This window comes from Leptinotarsa decemlineata, unplaced genomic scaffold (assembly GCF_025532065.1).
Source record: "Leptinotarsa decemlineata unplaced genomic scaffold, Ldec_3_MD MMD2_tig00001719_RagTag_RagTag, whole genome shotgun sequence".
Taxonomy (NCBI): Eukaryota; Metazoa; Arthropoda; class Insecta; order Coleoptera; family Chrysomelidae; genus Leptinotarsa; species Leptinotarsa decemlineata.
Window position 1 is genome coordinate 5791598 of NW_027412569.1, and position 19072 is coordinate 5810669.

Sequence of the window (19072 nt, forward strand, 5' to 3'; positions counted from 1 at the left end):
TGTTTTGTCTGTGTTTTTTGAACTGAATTCGCTAGGCAGGCTATTTTTATTTATTTGTTGTATTGTTGTGTTAGGAATCACACGTTAAAAGGTAAGGCCTCGTTAATCCTTAACTCGCACAAGTTTCGACTTTCCGAGGGTTGTCGTTCGTAGGGGTGCGACAGCTGGTTTACGGATAAACAGATTTTAAACAGACAGACAGAACCAGGAATGAGATTTTCCTTTGTAGATATATGTTTTTTGTTTTTGTTGGTGGAAATCTATCTTTATTGATGATATTCGAACTATGATTCGTTTCTTTTATACAATTTTGATTTTTATTGATCTTCATTTTGATGTATTAGTAGTGTACGTTTTTATTTGACTTGTTGAACAGTAATGTATAATGTATATTTTTTGCCAATATTTTGCCCCAAGATTTCAAAGAAATCAGTCTGAACACTTACAAGAGAAAATTGAAAAATTTGTTGTCGGGGCATTGCTTCTATTCTGTCGATGACTTCAGAACACATTTTTGTGGTAACACACAAGTCAGTTCTTCTTTCTTATTTTCAAAGTTTTTACATAATGTGATTGTTGTTATTTGCGTGTAAATTTTTACTTGTAAATTTTAAATGTAAAGCCAAATATGACTTGCTACAAACATATTGTATTATTATTATTACTCTTTATTAGCAAATAATGCTCTTTATAGTACAGTCAGTCACTTATAAAATACAAAACAAAAAAAATATAAAAATAGAGACAAGTCACATTTTACAAACAAGAAGCTGGAAAAGAAAAAGAATTATTCATGACTATTACTTAAAATATATTCACTATATTTTTTTTAACGAATTTAATGAATCACAGCTTTTTATATGACTTGGCTAATTATTAAATGCAATCAGACCAGAACTATACAACGAATCGCAACCTATATGTTCTCTATTGATATAAAAATTTCCTATTCTATTTCTAGTGAAGTGTGTACGAATACTACTTGTGTATGTTAACTGATCACTGAGATAATTTGGCAACATTTTGTGTTTAATTTAAAATATAAATATTAGCATATTCAGTGCTATCTTTTGTTTAGCAGACATAAGAGACAGTTTTCCAACATGTATTCCACAGATGTGCGTTTATTACAACTTAATATTGCCCTCATGGATCTGTTTTGAAGCTTCTGTAGTCTGTTTAGATTTTCATTGCTCACAAAATAGAGTAATGTACTGCAATAGTCAAATAGGGGTGCTATTATTGATTTATAAATTGTTAATTTTGCATATTCATTTATTTTATTTTTCAATCTATATAAAAGATGAATTTTCGTGGCTATTTTCTTCTGAATATAACTACAGTGCGCATTACGTAACGTAGTCAAATAAATATTATTATTATTATAAAACAATTAAATAACAAAGAATGTGGAGTGTGTATTAATAATAGTATTGAAAAGGGAAACAAATTTCCGATATCCCAAAGGCGTTCAACTTTGAGAAAAATTTGACGATAGATACGTCAATGCATTCAACGGATCTAAACATAACGGGACGCCCTGTACGGTAATATTTCACGGGGCCAACCGTCGTCGAACGTTCCAAAATTCATGGCATCAAAACGAACGAGAGACATTTCTCGATATATCTTGCATCTCTGAATGTATAAATAAAACTTTCTACGCGCGCTGAAAACGTAAACACCACACACGCCTTGAGACCGAAACAAAACAATTTTACAGTCATCCATGGCCCATTTTCCACCCGACAAAGCGTGATAAACATATCAGAGCGATAAATTCCAAATTAAAATCAAGTGAAAATATAAAATCAGATTGAACTGAAAGGTGTATATGTTTAAAGCATGGTCATCTCACGTGGAGGTGATGTGAACTGGCCACCGAGATCGTACGATTTGACCCTGATAGACTTTTTCCCATATCAAACAAAAAACTCACACCATACACCACAGCGGCCCTCAAAGCCAACATAACTCATGCCATCGGACAAATTCAGCCTGAATTATGCGCCAGAACCATGGAAAATTCAAATTTAAAGATAGGAAGCGCCTATGAAAGATCTTACTTATACTAGTTCTTTCGAAAGAATTTTTTGTTTCGTGTATTTCAATGTTTATATGAAATTATACTCTGCTCATCTGAGCAACAGAGTGCACCAAAATATAATGCATAGTGCACGTGATCTCCCAGACAAGGCTGCTTGTACAGAACGACCGAATTTGTTTTTTAATAATATGCGGCTGGGTATAGGAAATTTTTTCAGGTGGAGTATAGGGACACAAATTAGCAGTTTCTTAGCCGTATCAGTACTTGACATTTTAATAAATTTAAACTTTAGAATACCGTATATGCACACATCACGCGTTAAAACGTAACTGACCACTCCGACATTAACAGTGAATCCCGCCAGCCGATTGCAGTTGAATCTGATTGGCCAGCGTAAGGAGGCTTGTTTATTTTACAAAATAAAGGTAAGTGTGCATGGTGATCATGCTTTGAGCATAGTTGAAATCAACAAGTAAGTCCACTCCCACTACTTTCATTCATACATTCACAAAGTTCTCGAAACGAAGCTTCGAAACGAAGTACGGAGCCAATTACGTTCTTTTAGCATAGGTGTGCGCTCATATAAAATCAAAATTTAAAGATATTATAGATTTTGTGGTGAGTTATTTATAACAAACTACAAAAACTAAAACCAATAATAACAACAGCGAATAAACAAAACACAATATCAATTTCCGACCGTTTATTATAACTAATCCGATGTGCGTGGGCCGTCAAATCCTTTGATACTACAGCACTGAACGCGTTGGATGAGAATCTCATCTTAAGAGCGGTTGAAGGTCCCCGGCAACTCGGGCGAATCACGTGGTAAGATAGCCTATTGGTTCTATTATTCTACTGTGATTTGAGCATGATTATAATAGAGCATGAGCATGGTGATCATGATTGAGCATCTATCATTGTTTGGGTTACTTAGTTTGTTGGATAGACAGAGTGAAGTTGTTTCGGGAGGGTTTTTTTCCAGTTTGAGTCTGAAAGTTACTTTTTTGTATGAACTAATGCACATCTTTGTCTGGAGTTTAATTTGAAATTAATTGCTTTCTTCTCTTCTTTAGAAGATTTCCAAATTTTTTATGTATGGAGATGGAGATACAAAACCAAAACCATTCTTTTCTTTCCCAGTTGTTTTTCTTGTGTTTTTCCAACAAAGTGCTGAATACAGCGCAGCACATTTTCCATCAAAACTTGAAGCAGCATACAAGCAACAGACTATTAACCAGCGCATTTACATTGTTCTCAAAGGTAATTATGTTTATCCACAACGGCCATTGTCTTTTTATTATTTTATCATTATAAACAATGAGTACTTCAATTATACTCACAGTAACTAGACAAAAAAAGTGGAAAGGTACCAATGCAGATCTTTTGAACCAGAACAATACAACATTCAATTCTCTGATTCATTTGGCGTGGATATTCTTGATAATATCCACGAAATGGTACGATCAGATTGGAACCAAGTCGCTAATAAGACAGACCAAAGTGTTATAGAACAAATTTTTTTCTATTGGAAGGTGGTTCATTTACATAGTATTAAGCTCTGTTCGAAAAATGGTTTTTGAATCAAATACTTTCCTATAAAAAAGCTGACTGCGAAACTGTTTTCCTGAAACCACTTACCTATTGCACAAATCAATCTAATGCATGGTACAACACACTATTGCCTGACACTGGAAGTCACAGTATTCTGGAAATGACCTCTGACTTCATGCCCCCAACTGTCAATTACGAACTGCGAACGGTACTTTTTCCGAGTAGAGAGGACTGGATCCACCGGGAGAAGGAAATATTAAGAGCAGATAGTTGTTGGTTCACAGATGGATCAAAAACACCTTCAGGCTCTGGTGCAGGTGGTGCCAGTCTCCGACCCAGGACAGAGATATTAACCTGCCTAGGGACCTATGCGAGTGTATTTCAAGCGGAAATCTACGCTATTGAATTGTGTGCGGAGAGACTGGTAAAATCCAACCTCATACATTCTTGGCTCCTACTGAGCAACGTCTAACTTGGTACCAAATTGCCAAAAACGACTCTCCTAAATAGGAAGACTCCAATAATTGTATCTGGTCTAGATTCCTGACTACACTGGCCAGGAAGGCAATGAGGCTGCTGACTCCTTTGCAAAGGAGGGTGCTGCAAGCAGCTTCACTGGACCAGAACCTGTCATTGGCATCGCTTTAGGCTTTGTCAAACAAACATTGAACACCTAGATGGCAAGGAGATTTTTGGACTTCTGGCAGGATCTTCCAGGATTGGCTCACTCCAAGGCGTTTATTCACCCTTCGGAGCATGATACCAAACAGTTTTTGGACTCTGGAAAAGAATGAAACAGCAGAGCATATACCTTGCGACCTGCCCTGCTGGGAACCGAATCAGGTTTTCAGAGTTTGGCATCTGACTATCTGACCTGAAAGACAACTCATCATACAAACTAATCGGCTTCGTTAAGAAGCTGGGTTTATTTGATCCGAGTTTGAATAAATGTGACCCCCAATAAAGCCTTGCGGGTTGCGGTGGAGGGTCGAATAGACCCACTCACTTTCCACCTAACTTAACATAACCTACCTACGAGCCATATAATTATACTTCCAACTTTAGTTCAATAACTGTTTTCCTGATCAATAGACACTAGACTTATGGATGCTTTCAAAAGTTTAGAAATAGCAAAAAGAGGCTGCGCTCTGTCAACAAAAAAAATATATGCAAGGCATATGGATTTTGGATTGAATAATACCGCTATTAATGTTAAACAGTCAGAAGATATCAATATAACGTAAAACACTGTGATAAACATCCAAAGGAAGAAAAAAAGAAATTACCTCTAAAATGAATTATCCACAAAAATCTTCAGATCGTGTATAGAAATCACTATCAAACACAAAACTGGAAAAAACCCCCCTGAAATATTTAATTTCACATAAATATTAAATTACTTACACGAAAGAAAAAATACTCCCGAAACAACTACTTTCGTAACAACATAGGAGAATCATCTTTTCCAAAGATTGGATATGGAATTGAATGGAAATGATATGAAAATTATATTAGGAACGCTACATAAATATATGAAAGAGTTGTATAAAGATGAAACCAAAAGGTATTTTTCCCCAACAAAATTCTAGGCTGGTAATAAAAATATACCCTTTGATTGATGTCACTAAAGAAAAAAGTTAGAAACGTCCAATTTTGCTAACGGTTATCCTGCTGTGATCATGAATATTCACAATAAAAATTATAATTTCTGTTTTTCAAACGTATTTCATACCGAGTATGAAAAAATGTGTATGTTCGAGAAATACATTACTCCAACACGAGTCCTTCAACATCATATTGTAACGAATTGAAAAATTTACTGTCTTAAGCAAATTAACTTTCAATAATATTTCACTAATCACAAGCTAATTTATTTATAACACTTAGCAACTAAAGCCTAATTTATTTTCACTATTTGAATTGCTTGCTTAACCGCTCGATTCACATTCTGAACTGCCCTCTTGGGTCGGGAAGCCGGGCTTATATGGTGTAACGGTTCTTTCTAGATATCTGTTAGTCGGTTCGATAATCGACTAGTTTTACCGGCGATTGCCGACTGCATTCTTCCGCGGTGATGTCATGTGTTTGTTCGTTGGCCGGCATATTGATCAGGGGCGGCTTCAGATTCGTTACAATATACTTCCTGGACACAATTTCATTATTCGTTAATCGATCTGCGGATACCAATCGAAATAAAGGACTCGCAGATCACGAAATATCAGAACTTTCGGTTGTTTCTAATGATACCACCAACACGAAGCGACTCAATTTCAGTTCCAGAAACTAATCATTATAAACATACTTATAACAATATCCCAGTCAAGTCAATAACAAATGAGGCAATCGATAAAAATCGTTCGTTTTTTGTGTAATATCAATTCAATGAGCCTAACCCACAATCGAAAACAATAATTCACAGTTATAGATTTCGATCGCATTATGTAGGTAGGTACACACCACAGAAATAATGAAAAAAGGAAAGTGAAACGACTCAAGTAGAATTGCGAACCTTGAAACCAAACATGTCATTATAAAACCGTTTTGGAGGATAATCACTCAAAGGATTCGGAACCCAGCAGTTAGACGGGGAACTTTCTTAGGAATATTGCTTTCATATATACTAGTAGTATATGCTAGGAGTAAAAATATTTATAATTTGAAAAAAAATTAAAAAACGCGCTTTCAAAAAACATCGAACTAAAAAGTTGAAGAGATATATCAAGGAGGTTACGTAAAGCGCCATCTGCCCGCGAATAGATCAAGCAATAATGTCGATAATTCTGTGAAATACAGATCCGGATCATTTAAAAAGGAATAAATATGAAATGAAAAAGGAGAGTTACAAACAAACATATATACATTACAGGTGAAGCTAATAATAAAAGCGTGATAAAATATTAATGAAAATATACTTTTATCAAATGAAGAAATACATGTGAAGTGAATTCTAATAATATCAAAAAGGTTACGTACAGCGCCATCTGCCCGCGAATAGATCAAGTAATAATGTCGATAATTATGTCGAATACAGATCCCGAGCATTCAAACGGGAATAATTATGAGAAATGAAAAGGAGAGTTACAAACAAACAAACATACATACATACATACAGGTGAAGCTAATAAAAGCGTGTTAAAAAAAGATACTTTTTTCAAATGAAGAAATACATATAAAGTGAATTCGAATTATATCAAGGAGATTACGTACAGCGCCATCTGCCCGCGAATATATCAAGCATTAATGTCATTAACTCTCGAGTTACAAACAAACAAACATACATACATACATACAGGTGAAGCTAATAAAAGCGTGATAATAATCTAGTAGTAATAAATACAGTATACATTAAATGTAAATCGTGATGTACGAGGATTGCTCGATAAATAGCAAGATAAAAAAACCGATATGTTACGAATGACGAATCTACACTGAAGTTTGCGAAAGAACGGTTTTGGCTTTTTATTTCTCCATCTTTATTGGAAAAAAAGGGGGAATCTTTGGAAGATTCCCCATAGCAGAAATTCTCCTAACACGCCAAACACTTCTAACTTTTATGTCTCTCACCAACAAACTCGACATGCTAAACAGCTGAATCGGTGAACATATGTTCGAGACGAGTGTATCGACATAAAAAAATTGATCTTCCTCTTGAAGATGATCAGTTGGTGATCGAAACACGTGTCGAGGTATTGAAATAAGGGTTTAGTGTTGAGAAAAAACTCCAGTAATATTCATTTACAAGTAATATGCATAAAAGAACAGATTACGACAGGAACTAATATGGCATAATGTAAAAACAAAATATCGCGAATTTTTTTCAGAAAATGATTATTGTTTAGTTTGATAAACATTTATTTTCATTAAATACAAAAATTAAAAATTAAAACATTCATTTCAAATTGTGACAAATTGATTCTTTTAATCAGTGACTTCAGTAATAGTTATATTCGATGTTGCCTCTGACGGTATTACTGAGAAAATAATTGGTTGATGATGACTGAGGTATGTTACAAAAGTATGGGACATAACATTATCAAGACATCTGATAAATACAGCATTTATTGTTGTTATAAATCTGGTATATAGTAGTAGGTATATAGATTGTTGGTAATTTGTAATTGTAAAAATGTTTTTTCAAGGACACAACACAAGGACTACAGGAAAATCCTTAAGGCGCATTTGGATTTGAATCGCTGGAGATCTAAATCCATTTGGGAAACCGTTCTTAGGAAGTTAACTTCACATAAACACAGTTCTCCAGATGAAAGAGTTCTTAAACAGTGAAGTTCGAGGTGTACTGAGTTGAACCTCAAAACGATGAGCAGCACAAAGTTTGTTGATTGCGTTATTCCAAATATGGGTGACATACGATAGAAGGTCGCCTGTTGATGTTAGTTTCCGAAAGCTATATTGATGATCGCTCAAGATGTTAAAGCCTTCCAAATATTTGAGGATATGGTGGTTTACGACTTTCTCCATGCTTTTTGATATCTGATAGCAAAGCGACTGGTCTATAGTTATTTGGAAGATTTTTCTTGCTAGTTATTGCAATATATTACTTTCAATATACCATCCATCATCATTAGAAAATCAAATAATTAAATAATTTTATAATTTTTAGATGTTCCTGTCAATAACAAACAAGACAAACATTCGTGCCCTACTCTGTAGGAGTTCATTTTCAAGTACAATTTATGTCAGTCTTTAAATTAATTAATAATTGATTTGAAAATATTATATGCTATGAAAGTTGTGTAAAATCTACCAAGAGAGTAGACTTTACCTTTATTGACCCTTTAGACAGATCAAATATAGGCGGGCTTAATGCACTCTTAATTTATAAAATATAATTAACTAACTGATGACTTGATAGTGTGTCGTAGTGTGATTTTGCTTCCTTTGCAGCAGGCTGCTCACTTTCACTTTCTAAATTATCACTTGATTATTTTTTTAAATTATTCATTTAGTAAAACACAGATTATGTATACTGCAGTAAGCAAAACTGTATACTCGTACACTAAAGGGTATCCGAGCTCAGTGGCGAGAGCAGAATGTATCCTTTAGCGTGGCGACGCGTCGCCACGCCAGAAATCTGTTTCACGTGTGGCTATAGATGTTTCACATAAAAAATGAAGAAAAAATCGCTAATCGAATGTACATAGCACGCGAAATTTGAACTTTCACCGTATTTTTTGATCAGTGGTGATGATGATATGTTGAACTGTTTTTGCCTTAGTTTTATAAAAAAAATAGAAACTCAAAAAGGCATTTTTCCAAAAATCAAAAGCTGTTCAATACAGTAATGGAGGAGCTGAAAATTCTTCAGTTTTCTCTTTGTAGATACTAAAGAATATTGTATAGGATATGTATTTATTTCAACAGCTGCCGACCAACATGTATACTGTTAAAACTAATAAAATATACACTGGAAAGTAAGACCTTACCTAACCCTTTTCCTAGTAAGTGATCTATTTCCACGTGTTCAACCTTCTATTACTAAGAATTTACTAATTTTAATAATTATCTTCACCTGCAAGTTTCTTCCTCGATACCTCGACGAACATTCGAAAAATAACCTCGTTCGCCCCGATGAAAAAAAAACCCATTAGATTATTAATTATGTAGGAAACGAGATAGACAATTGTATCAAAATTTAACTCGCCCAGCCGTTGAAATTAATCGCAGTACACTTTCACGTAAAAGGAAACTTTCACCCCGCGCAACAAGCAGATAGATACTTGTACAACCCGAATTGCATTGTATTCAATTCGAATGGCAGAGTCGCAACTACTCAGTTATTGAAACCGAGGTACGAGGATTTCACGTTATACAGCATGGAACAGTCAAATGAAGAACTGTTGGATTTCAGAAAAACTATTCTATTCTTTGAATATATTGTGTATTGGTAACACGCGTCTTTACACGTGAAGACACGCCTGAAGAAGCTATTGTATAGCGAAACAGGCGTTCCACTTTTGTAAAACTGTTTTTGAATAGTAGGAGAGCACAATATTTTCTGTTTAACAAGTATAAAGATAAGAATTATTTATTTTTCGAAGCTAAATACCAACATGTGTCAGTCTAATCTAATCTGAATCGTAGGAATATAAATATAACTTTTCATTTTATTGGTGTAAGTAACCAGCAAGAGAACGAAAATCATGGGAAATAATGCAATTCATTTTCTTTTCGGCTTTGTTACAGCATTCCAGAATAGTGAAATTTTTTCACTCAGTTTTTTCTGCACTGATAGTTTTTGTTGAATCTAGTTGTTGCAGAACAAAAAGTAGATATTTGGCCACTGTCACTTCTTCACGAATTATTATTCAGTCTTCCTTGTTCACTGTGTTCCAAAATGGTTTATTCTACTGAAGAAAGAATAGAATTGAACAGGTTATATTTTTAGGAGTGATTAATTTTTGGGAAAGAAAGTTTTTGGCTTTCTACTACTCCATCTCGATACAAAAAAAGATGAGGGAATCTTCCAAAGAAAGGAGGGAAGTAATCAATTTGAAAATGAGGAACTCTATACATGGATGTATAAGATCTTTCAGTTTGTGTCTGAAAGTTACTTCTTTGCATGATCTACACATCCATGTATAGAGTTTCTTATTTTCAAATTGATTACTTCCTTCCTTTCTTTGGAAGATTCCCTCATCTTTTTTTGTATCGAGATGGAGTAGTAGAAAGCCAAAATATTTCTTTCCCAAAAATTAATCACTCCTAAAAATATAACCCCTTCAATTCAAATAAGATTCCTCTTGACTGGGATTAAATCAAATAGGTGAAGAAATGGCATTGCGATGTCATCGATGACATAAGCAGATCAAGCTTATTCCGTGACATTAAAAATCGTAATTCATGAATGAAGTGTGTGTATTTTCTATAATGTTATCCAATTTGGTACTGAAGAGCCTTAGGGCAAGTGTCTTACGGCGAAACATCGATGTATACCAGTGAGGATGACAGTGTTCCATGTAAGTGCAATTTGTTACCATTCATTTGAAGTAGAACTCATGTAAATGATATCTGATTTTATTCCACAACGAATGTTTGAAATACAAACTGAGTAAAGAAAAGTATTTTCTGTATAATTCAGTGTTCAAGAAGTATTTGTTTCGAAAGATTTTTTTTCTTTCGTGTAATCCAATGTTTATATGAAAGTAGCTGTTTCTGAAAGTTACTTCTTTACATGATCTACACATCCATATATAGAGTCTTTTATTTTCAAATTAATTACTTCCTTCCTTTCTTTGGAAGATTCCCTCATCTTTTTTTGTATCGAGACGGGGTAGTAGAAAGCCAAAAACTTTCTTTCCCAAAGAATAGAAATTGTTGCAACCTATTATCGAAATAATGAATGTGCTAAAGCTGCTGCAAGAATTTATAATACAAATTATCCAGACCATAACGTGAGCCATTAATACGTTAAACAAGAAGATCTGCGACAGAGAATTGTTCGGGAATGCCGATTTCTGACTCCGGACATCTACAATAATGTAAGGAACACTTTCGAAAGTAGACTGTATTATTGTATGGAACTAGCTGGAGGTCATTTTGAACACTTTATCCGTTTAATGTGTTGACATTGATATTACTTTTGTTGTACGAAGGTATTTTTTATAATAGTGGATATTCTCAGAAATTGAACGAATCATTGACAAATGGGGCTTACTAGTGGGGTTCAAACACGTGGACTCTTCTCGAATTTTTCATTTACCGTTTAAATTTAGAGTTTTCAATTAATAATCTAATATCTACATCAAAGTTGAATAATGTTAAAGAAACACTGATGCACACTAGGTACCTACCACAGTTCCATTGCATTTTATGGTATAACGACCAGATTTAGTCATCAAATAAACCTGGCTATATACTTGCTTAGCCGAATAGACTACATATACGATAATAAAAATGTGAACTATTTCGAGTCTGGTTTTTATTTATCAATGAGCTATTAAATGAATATAACGACATTATGGCCGTTTATCTGTTTACCATTTGATAAGGTAAATCAAGCATATATACGTATTTATCGAACGGAACAATAACTTTTATACTTCAACATAAACAGCTGGCGTCACACCCGAAAAATATTAAAGGGTGTTTGAGAACCAATTTTTGTGCCTCCTAAACTTGGAATTGCATTCACTTATTCACAAATTTTAGCTGCAGTTGAATATAAAATATCAACCGTTTCACAATTACTGAAAATATCTAATGAAAAACTTAACAGAAAGTGGAAACTCTTATGAAGTAATTGAATTTTTCATAGAGAATAACAAATTTCTTATTCACTGATCTTTAAATTACACTTCAATAACAAAAATGAAGCATATACTCAATAACAGCATTTATAATTTTTTTCAAATTTACTGACACTTGTGAAAAAATGGCTGTTCAAGTGGCAGCCAAACATTTTAATTGTGGTGATATTCGATGGAATTGCCCGATACTTATTCAAGTTATACTTCATTATCGGCGGTCGGTAGCCGGTCGGTTCGACGTCGATGCTTTGTTCACTCACTCAGTTGAACGCCGTGTTGGTCGGTGGTTCAAACCGCAGACTGAACGATCGATTTTCACTTGCTATCGTCAACCAGTGTTAGGAATCACACGTTAAAAGGTAAGACCTCGTTAGTCCTTAGCTCGCACAAGTTTCGACTTCTGAGGGTTGTCGTTCATTGGGGTGCGACAGCTGGTTAACGGAGAAACATGTTTTAAACAGATTTTAATTGAACTGTTTTCTGAAAATTCACTGTCAATATGTTTTAAGCTTCTAAACGAAAATATAACCTTTCAATACGTATCGATCAGTGTATTTTGATAATACTGACCGTCTAAGACAGTGTTAAAGTCACATTCTTCATAATTAATTTTTCATCTGTTTATTTCATCGCCTTATGGAAATTTCTTTGTAGCGTTACTTCTCATTAACGATGATGTCACATCCGCATCTGCCGTCATGTTTTGTTGAAATTTCTTGTTGACGATCAGCTGTCGTTTTACGAGTTAACACGCTGTTCTAGCCGAAAGTTCCACAGTATCCGGTGTGTATGGTTTCCATGTAAATATTCTTGGCACAATGTGTTTACTTCTGGGTGTCACAATGCGAAACATAATATTGGATTATTCGCTTATCTGGCGATCTTTTTTTCTGTGCTCGACTTTCCCAAGAGGGTAGAGTGTCAGTATTGGTCTAATTTCCAATTATTAACAAAGATGAACAATAATACCAATTATTTAGCTTCTAACTCCTTCAAAAGAGGGCAAATCTGGGAGAGTTTTATCATCTTTTCAACTACCTGAAATAAGACAAGGAGAAATTTTTCCAGTATTTCTGAACGACTTCAGACAAATTTTCAGAACTTCTAGATATTCCAGAGCCTGCCTTAACATGCACCTCAATTTTTTCTCGTCCATTTTCATAAGTACTGTCTGACACTGTGCTGTCAACTGATGGAATACCAAAACAGAGAGACAGAAACTTCCCAGGCACGTTTGGACAAGTTGATGCTGGCAAGCGCTGGCCGGCGACGCGCTCGTTTGGCCAGTTCGTCACAGCACGTATCGTTTTTTGCCGGACAGGATCGGAAAGCTGGAATTCTTTCCAGCGACGCACGCTCTTGGCTGTGCCGTGCCGGGCTAGTGGGCGGTTGTTCATTCATTTTCATTGTTCCTATCCTATCCGTATTTTGACGGGCCGTGCTGTGCTGTGCCGGACAAGTGGGCGACAAGCTAAATCTTATAACGCGTAGCGCGGATTATGTTTTTCTGTCGTAGTCGTTCGCGTGAACGCGCGGTTAGGTGTTTTATTTTGTCTGTGATGTACCTCTCTTGACATATTATGTTTGTCTCTCGCAAGAGGGTATAGTGTCAAAATTGATTAAATTTCTAATTATTATCAAAGACAAACAAACAGTCAATAATGCCAATCGATATAGCATTTAATTCCTAAATGCTCATTTGAATTTCGCCATGTTGGCATCATAGACAATTATTCCTTCGTAAAATATAGGTATTTGAGAAATGTAAATTCGACGAGCTTTGTCAACAGATCATTGAATTGCCTTCTCTTGATGATCACGTACTATTCTGTGTTCTGGAACTTTCTCTATTTTCACAATTATCCGGAAACGTTGCTATTGATGGCTGCCGAACAAATAATAAACAACACAGCGTCCTCAAACGTATGCTTTATAGATTGTGTACATACAGTGATATCTTTCAAACAACTACCGCCATCTCTAGGTCAGGCCAGGTAGTTCTGGGAACACCTTGGTATATCACGAAATTTGCCAATAATGAATATGAAGAGAACTGGGAAACTATACGTGAAAACACGGGTATTGACTGCCAGAGAAAAGATTCGAAGAAATGCCTCATTAGATCAGGAATCGACTTGAAACGATTAAAGGATTACTCACTGGATCACAAGAAACAAGCAATTTATAGACAAAAGACAGAAGACAAAAGCTCGCCATTTGATACTGAATCACAAGAAAAAAGAAATTTATAGAAATTCCAAATTATATCCAGAAGACAAAAGCTCGCCATGTGACACTGCATCACAAGAAACAAGCAATTTATAGAAATTCCAAATTATATCCAGAAGACAAAAGTTCGCCATGTGACAGTGGATCACAAGAAACAAGCAATTTATAGACAAAAGACAGAAGACAAAAGCTCGCCATTTGACACTGAATCACAAGAAAAAAGCAATTTATAGAAATTCCAAATTATATCCAGAAGATTAAAGCTCGCCATGTGACACTGGATCACAAGAAACAAGCAATTTATAAAAATTCAAAATTATATCCAGAAGATAAAAGCTCGCCATTTGACACTGGATCACAAGAAACAAGCAATTTATAGAAATTCCAAATTATATCCAGAAGACAAAAGCTCGCCATGTGACACTGGATCACAAGAAACAAGCAATTTATAGAAATTCCAAATTATATCCAGAAGACAAAAGCTCGCCATGTGACACTGGATCACAAGAAACAAGCAATTTATAGACAAAAGACAGAAGACAAAAGCTCACCATGTGACACTGGATCACAAGAAAAAAGCAATTTATAGAAATTCCAAATTATATCCAGAAGACAAAAGCTCGCCATGTGACACTGCATCACAAGAAAAAAGCAATTTATAGAAATTCCAAATTATATCCAGAAGATTAAAGCTCGCCATGTGACACTGGATCACAAGAAACAAGCAATTTATAAAAATTCAAAATTATATCCAGAAGATAAAAGCTCGCCATTTGACACTGGATCACAAGAAACAAGCAATTTATAGAAATTCCAAATTATATCCAGAAGACAAAAGCTCGCCATGTGACACTGGATCACAAGAAACAAGCAATTTATAGACAAAAGACAGAAGACAAAAGCTCACCATGTGACACTGGATCACAAGAAAAAAGCAATTTATAGAAATTCCAAATTATATCCAGAAGACAAAAGCTTGCCATGTGACACTGGATCACAAGAAACAAGCAATTTATAGAAATTCCAAAGTATATCCAGAAGACAAAAGCTCGCCATGTGACACTGCATCACAAGAATAAAGCAATTTATAGAAATTCCAAATTATATCCAGAAGATTAAAGCTCGCCATGTGACACTGGATCACAAGAAACAAGCAATTTATAAAAATTCAAAATTATATCCAGAAGATAAAAGCTCGCCATTTGACACTGGATCACAAGAAACAAGCAATTTATAGAAATTCCAAATTATATCCAGAAGACAAAAGCTCGCCATGTGACACTGGATCACAAGAAACAAGCAGTTTATAGACAAAAGACAGAAGACAAAAGCTCACCATGTGACACTGGATCACAAGAAAAAAGCAATTTATAGAAATTCCAAATTATATCCAGAAGACAAAAGCTTGCCATGTGACACTGGATCACAAGAAACAAGCAATTTATATAAATTCCAAAGTATATCCAGAAGACAAAAGCTCGCCATGTGACACTGGATCACAAGAAACAAGTAATTTATAGAAATTCCAAATTATATCCAGAAGGCCAACATCCCATAAAGGACCTCTACAAAGTTGTTGGAATTGGTCTGATGAAAAGATGGGAATGAGAAAATATCAACGAACCCAAGAAACTGCAATGTTTTCCACCGAATCGGATTCGTTCGTGGATATTTAAATAATTTATTTGCATTTCAAATTACCTCGTATATAGTCGTTATTTAAAGTAACCCTTTCTGTGTCACTGTTCATTATTCTTCGAACCACTCTCACAATTTTTACGACCCATACGACTCTGGTGAATATAATTCTCAATGTGCCCGCTTTCTCTGCTGATTTGCACTTTTGATACATCGATAACCTTATGATTTCGTACTTTGAAATAATTTATAACTTTCTTTGAAATCTGCAACATTTTCAGTTGATAAATATAGTTTCTCCTTACATTAGTAAATATGTCTCAGCAACAATTTTGCTGTAGATACACTTTTAGAATAAACTTGCACAATCTACATTTAATTAGCCAGCAAAGCAAAACCATTATAAGATGATGTGATGAGTTGAAAGATTATTGTGGAAGATACGTCACAAAGCTAAATTCCACGATATTGCTACTCACTTTTTGTAAAAAAAAATAATTTTATTAATTTGCTACGATGTTTCTTAAGATTGTGAGGAAACAGGTTAGTAGCATAACAAAAATTGCACGAGAATGCTTCGGGAGCCAGCAATGACCGGAGGAAAGATATTTATTCATCCGCAGGATGAATAAATAGCAAGCAGGTAAGTGGTGAAAAATATCTATATCTACAGGTTTACAAAATACAAATCATTGTTAAAATCTATCGTGCCTTGAAATGAGACCCCAGCGCCGGCACCCGACTTACTTGACGAAGCTAGATGCATAAACTATATGTGGCGTATTCTTTTAGATTTCAATGAAATTGCTACTACTATTCAAGTAATGTTTGGATTCGACTTAAAAATGACTCATTATACCCATAAATACGAATATCACATACATATTATGTACTTCAAAGTTTTTTCTCGGAAGAAAGACGAATGTGGGACGAACATAAATTCTATAAAACGTGCACACATTTTCCTTCTATTTTCTCGTTCGCATTTGATAAGTATTATCTGTAATTACTCTCCGTAATAACAAAATAATTATTGTTGCAACGACACGGTTTTTTTTTATTGTTTTGTCGAACAATTTCTCATTGAATTAACCGTTAATGGAAGCGTAATGATCGTCGTCTCTCAATATACCGAATATAGAACGCTCAAGAACTAGTTCGTGAATTATGAATAAGTAATTAATGCAAGAAGTTCGACGGTATTCTTGCGAATTTATTTGTACGAGGGCAAAGCGAAAAGTTATGGAAACATTTGAAAAAATAACACCATGATAGTGATTGTTGTCAAATTTTTTGCACATAATTTTTGAAATTGTTCACAAATTATTCCAGAAATCACATTCTAGTCAAAAGAAAGGTCTCGCATGACATACTAATTTTTCAATAATCATTCATCAGGCTATAGCGGAATTTGAAGATATCAAATCGTTTTCTAATTGCTTCAATTCCATACAAAATACCGAGTCACTTTCAAAGTAGACATGTATATCGATATTCCCAAAATTTCCAACCTAAAAGTTTCAGGGACTTCGGCTGGCAGCTAGAAAAACTTTATTTTATCGCCATTGAAGACTTTTCTGGCATATAATTTCCCATAAACAGACGAGCACCAATATCTTTCTCGAAAGTCCAAGGAGAGAAGGAGAGAGAATGAGAGAGAGAGAGAATGAGAAATAGAGAGAATGAGAGAGAGAGAGAGAAAAGGAGAGAGAGAGAAAAGAAGAGACAGAGAGAAGGAGAGAGAGAGAGAAAAGGAGAGAGAGAGAGAAAAGAAGAGACAGAGAGAAGGAGAGAGAGAGAGAGAAGGAGAGAGAGAGAGAAGGAGAGAGAGAGAGAGAGAGAAGGAGAGAGAGAGAGAAGGAGAGAGAGAGAGAGAGGAGAGAGAGAGAAGGAGAGAGAGAGAGAGAGAAGGATAGAGAGAGAGAGAAGGAGAGAGAGAGAGAAGGGGAGAGAGAGAGAGAGAGAGAAAGGGAAAGAGAGAGAGAAAAGGAGAGAGATATATAGAGGAGAGAGAGGCGATGGAAATTAATCTATCTGTCATCTGTCCATGATTTGGACATGACATTGACGATTCAGATTTTGCCACTTTTGATATATTTACGGAATACTATGCTTTTGATTTGATTTTCGTGTATTTTGAATGTTGTTATGAAACCACTTTAAAATGGTTGCGTTGATCAAAAAAATGGTGATGGTCTTACAAATATAGTTTCATAGTTTCATTTCCACCAAACAATCTATAATAATTGGCCGTATTCTTTTAACCTTTTTTATTGACAATTCATCTCTATTTGGCAGATAATCGTTATCAAAATCAAAAAACTTGTGAATAGTCCTTTGTTGGAAAATCCACATAATTGTTTAATAAATAAAAATTATAGGCGTTGAAAACTTGTAGGAACCTTGAAGACGATGCAGAAGCTCGTATAATTTAACGCGACGCAAATTATGCGTCGAATTAGACGTTGTAAGGACTTTGTTGGAATACATTGTCTCGTATGTTAATGATAAATGATAAAAACAAAAAATAAACTGTAAAATAAATATGGCTTAGTTCATTATTCATACCAGTATATTTGGAAATAACACCAATGCGTAGGAGCGTACAAAATTAAAATTCTTTAACGTCAATCTTTCAGACGTAAAACTCTGTATAGGACTTTGATGTGACTTACTGATAATGATTTCTAATTAGGTTGGGTGCAAAGTGAGCGGGTCTATTCGACCATCCAATGCAGCCCGCAAAGCTTCATTGTGGCTCGCAACTATTCACACTCGACCAAATAAACACAACTTCTTAACGAAACCGATTAGTTTGTATGGTGAGTTGCCTTTCAGGTCAGATGGTAAGAGTACGACTCTGCCGAACTCCAAAAACCTAATTCGGCCTCCAGCGGGGCAGGCACAAAGTATATGCTCTGCTGTTTCATCATTTTCCAAACGGAGACGACACACACTGTCTTCCGACAGTCCGAGTCTTTGCATATGATGATTCAAATGACAGCGACCTATGAGAAGGCCTGTTAGACATCGTAGTTCTTCCCTACTATAGTCCAACAACTGTTTGGTATCAAGCTTCGAAGGGTGAATAAACGCCTTGGAGTGAGCCAATCCTGGAAGATTCTGCCAGAAGTCCATAAATCTTCTTGCCATCCAGGTGTTCAATCTTTGTTTGGCAAAGCTGAAAGCGATGCCAACGGCAGGTTCTGGTGATGAAGCTCCTTGCAGCACGCTCCTTTGCAAGGGAGTCAGCAGCCTCATTGCCTTCCAGGCCAGTAAGGCCAGGACTCCAGATCAGAGACAATCTGTTACGTCTTCCTATAGAGGAGAGTCGCTT

General features: G+C 35.3%; 1 protein-coding gene across 2 annotated transcripts in view; it reads right to left on the reverse strand.

Annotated features, from left to right (window-relative positions):
* The window catches only part of LOC111504173 (protein BTG3), a 136400-nt gene that overhangs the window by 68234 nt on the left and 49094 nt on the right, over positions 1–19072 (reverse strand). The gene's annotated exons all lie outside the window — the stretch shown is intronic.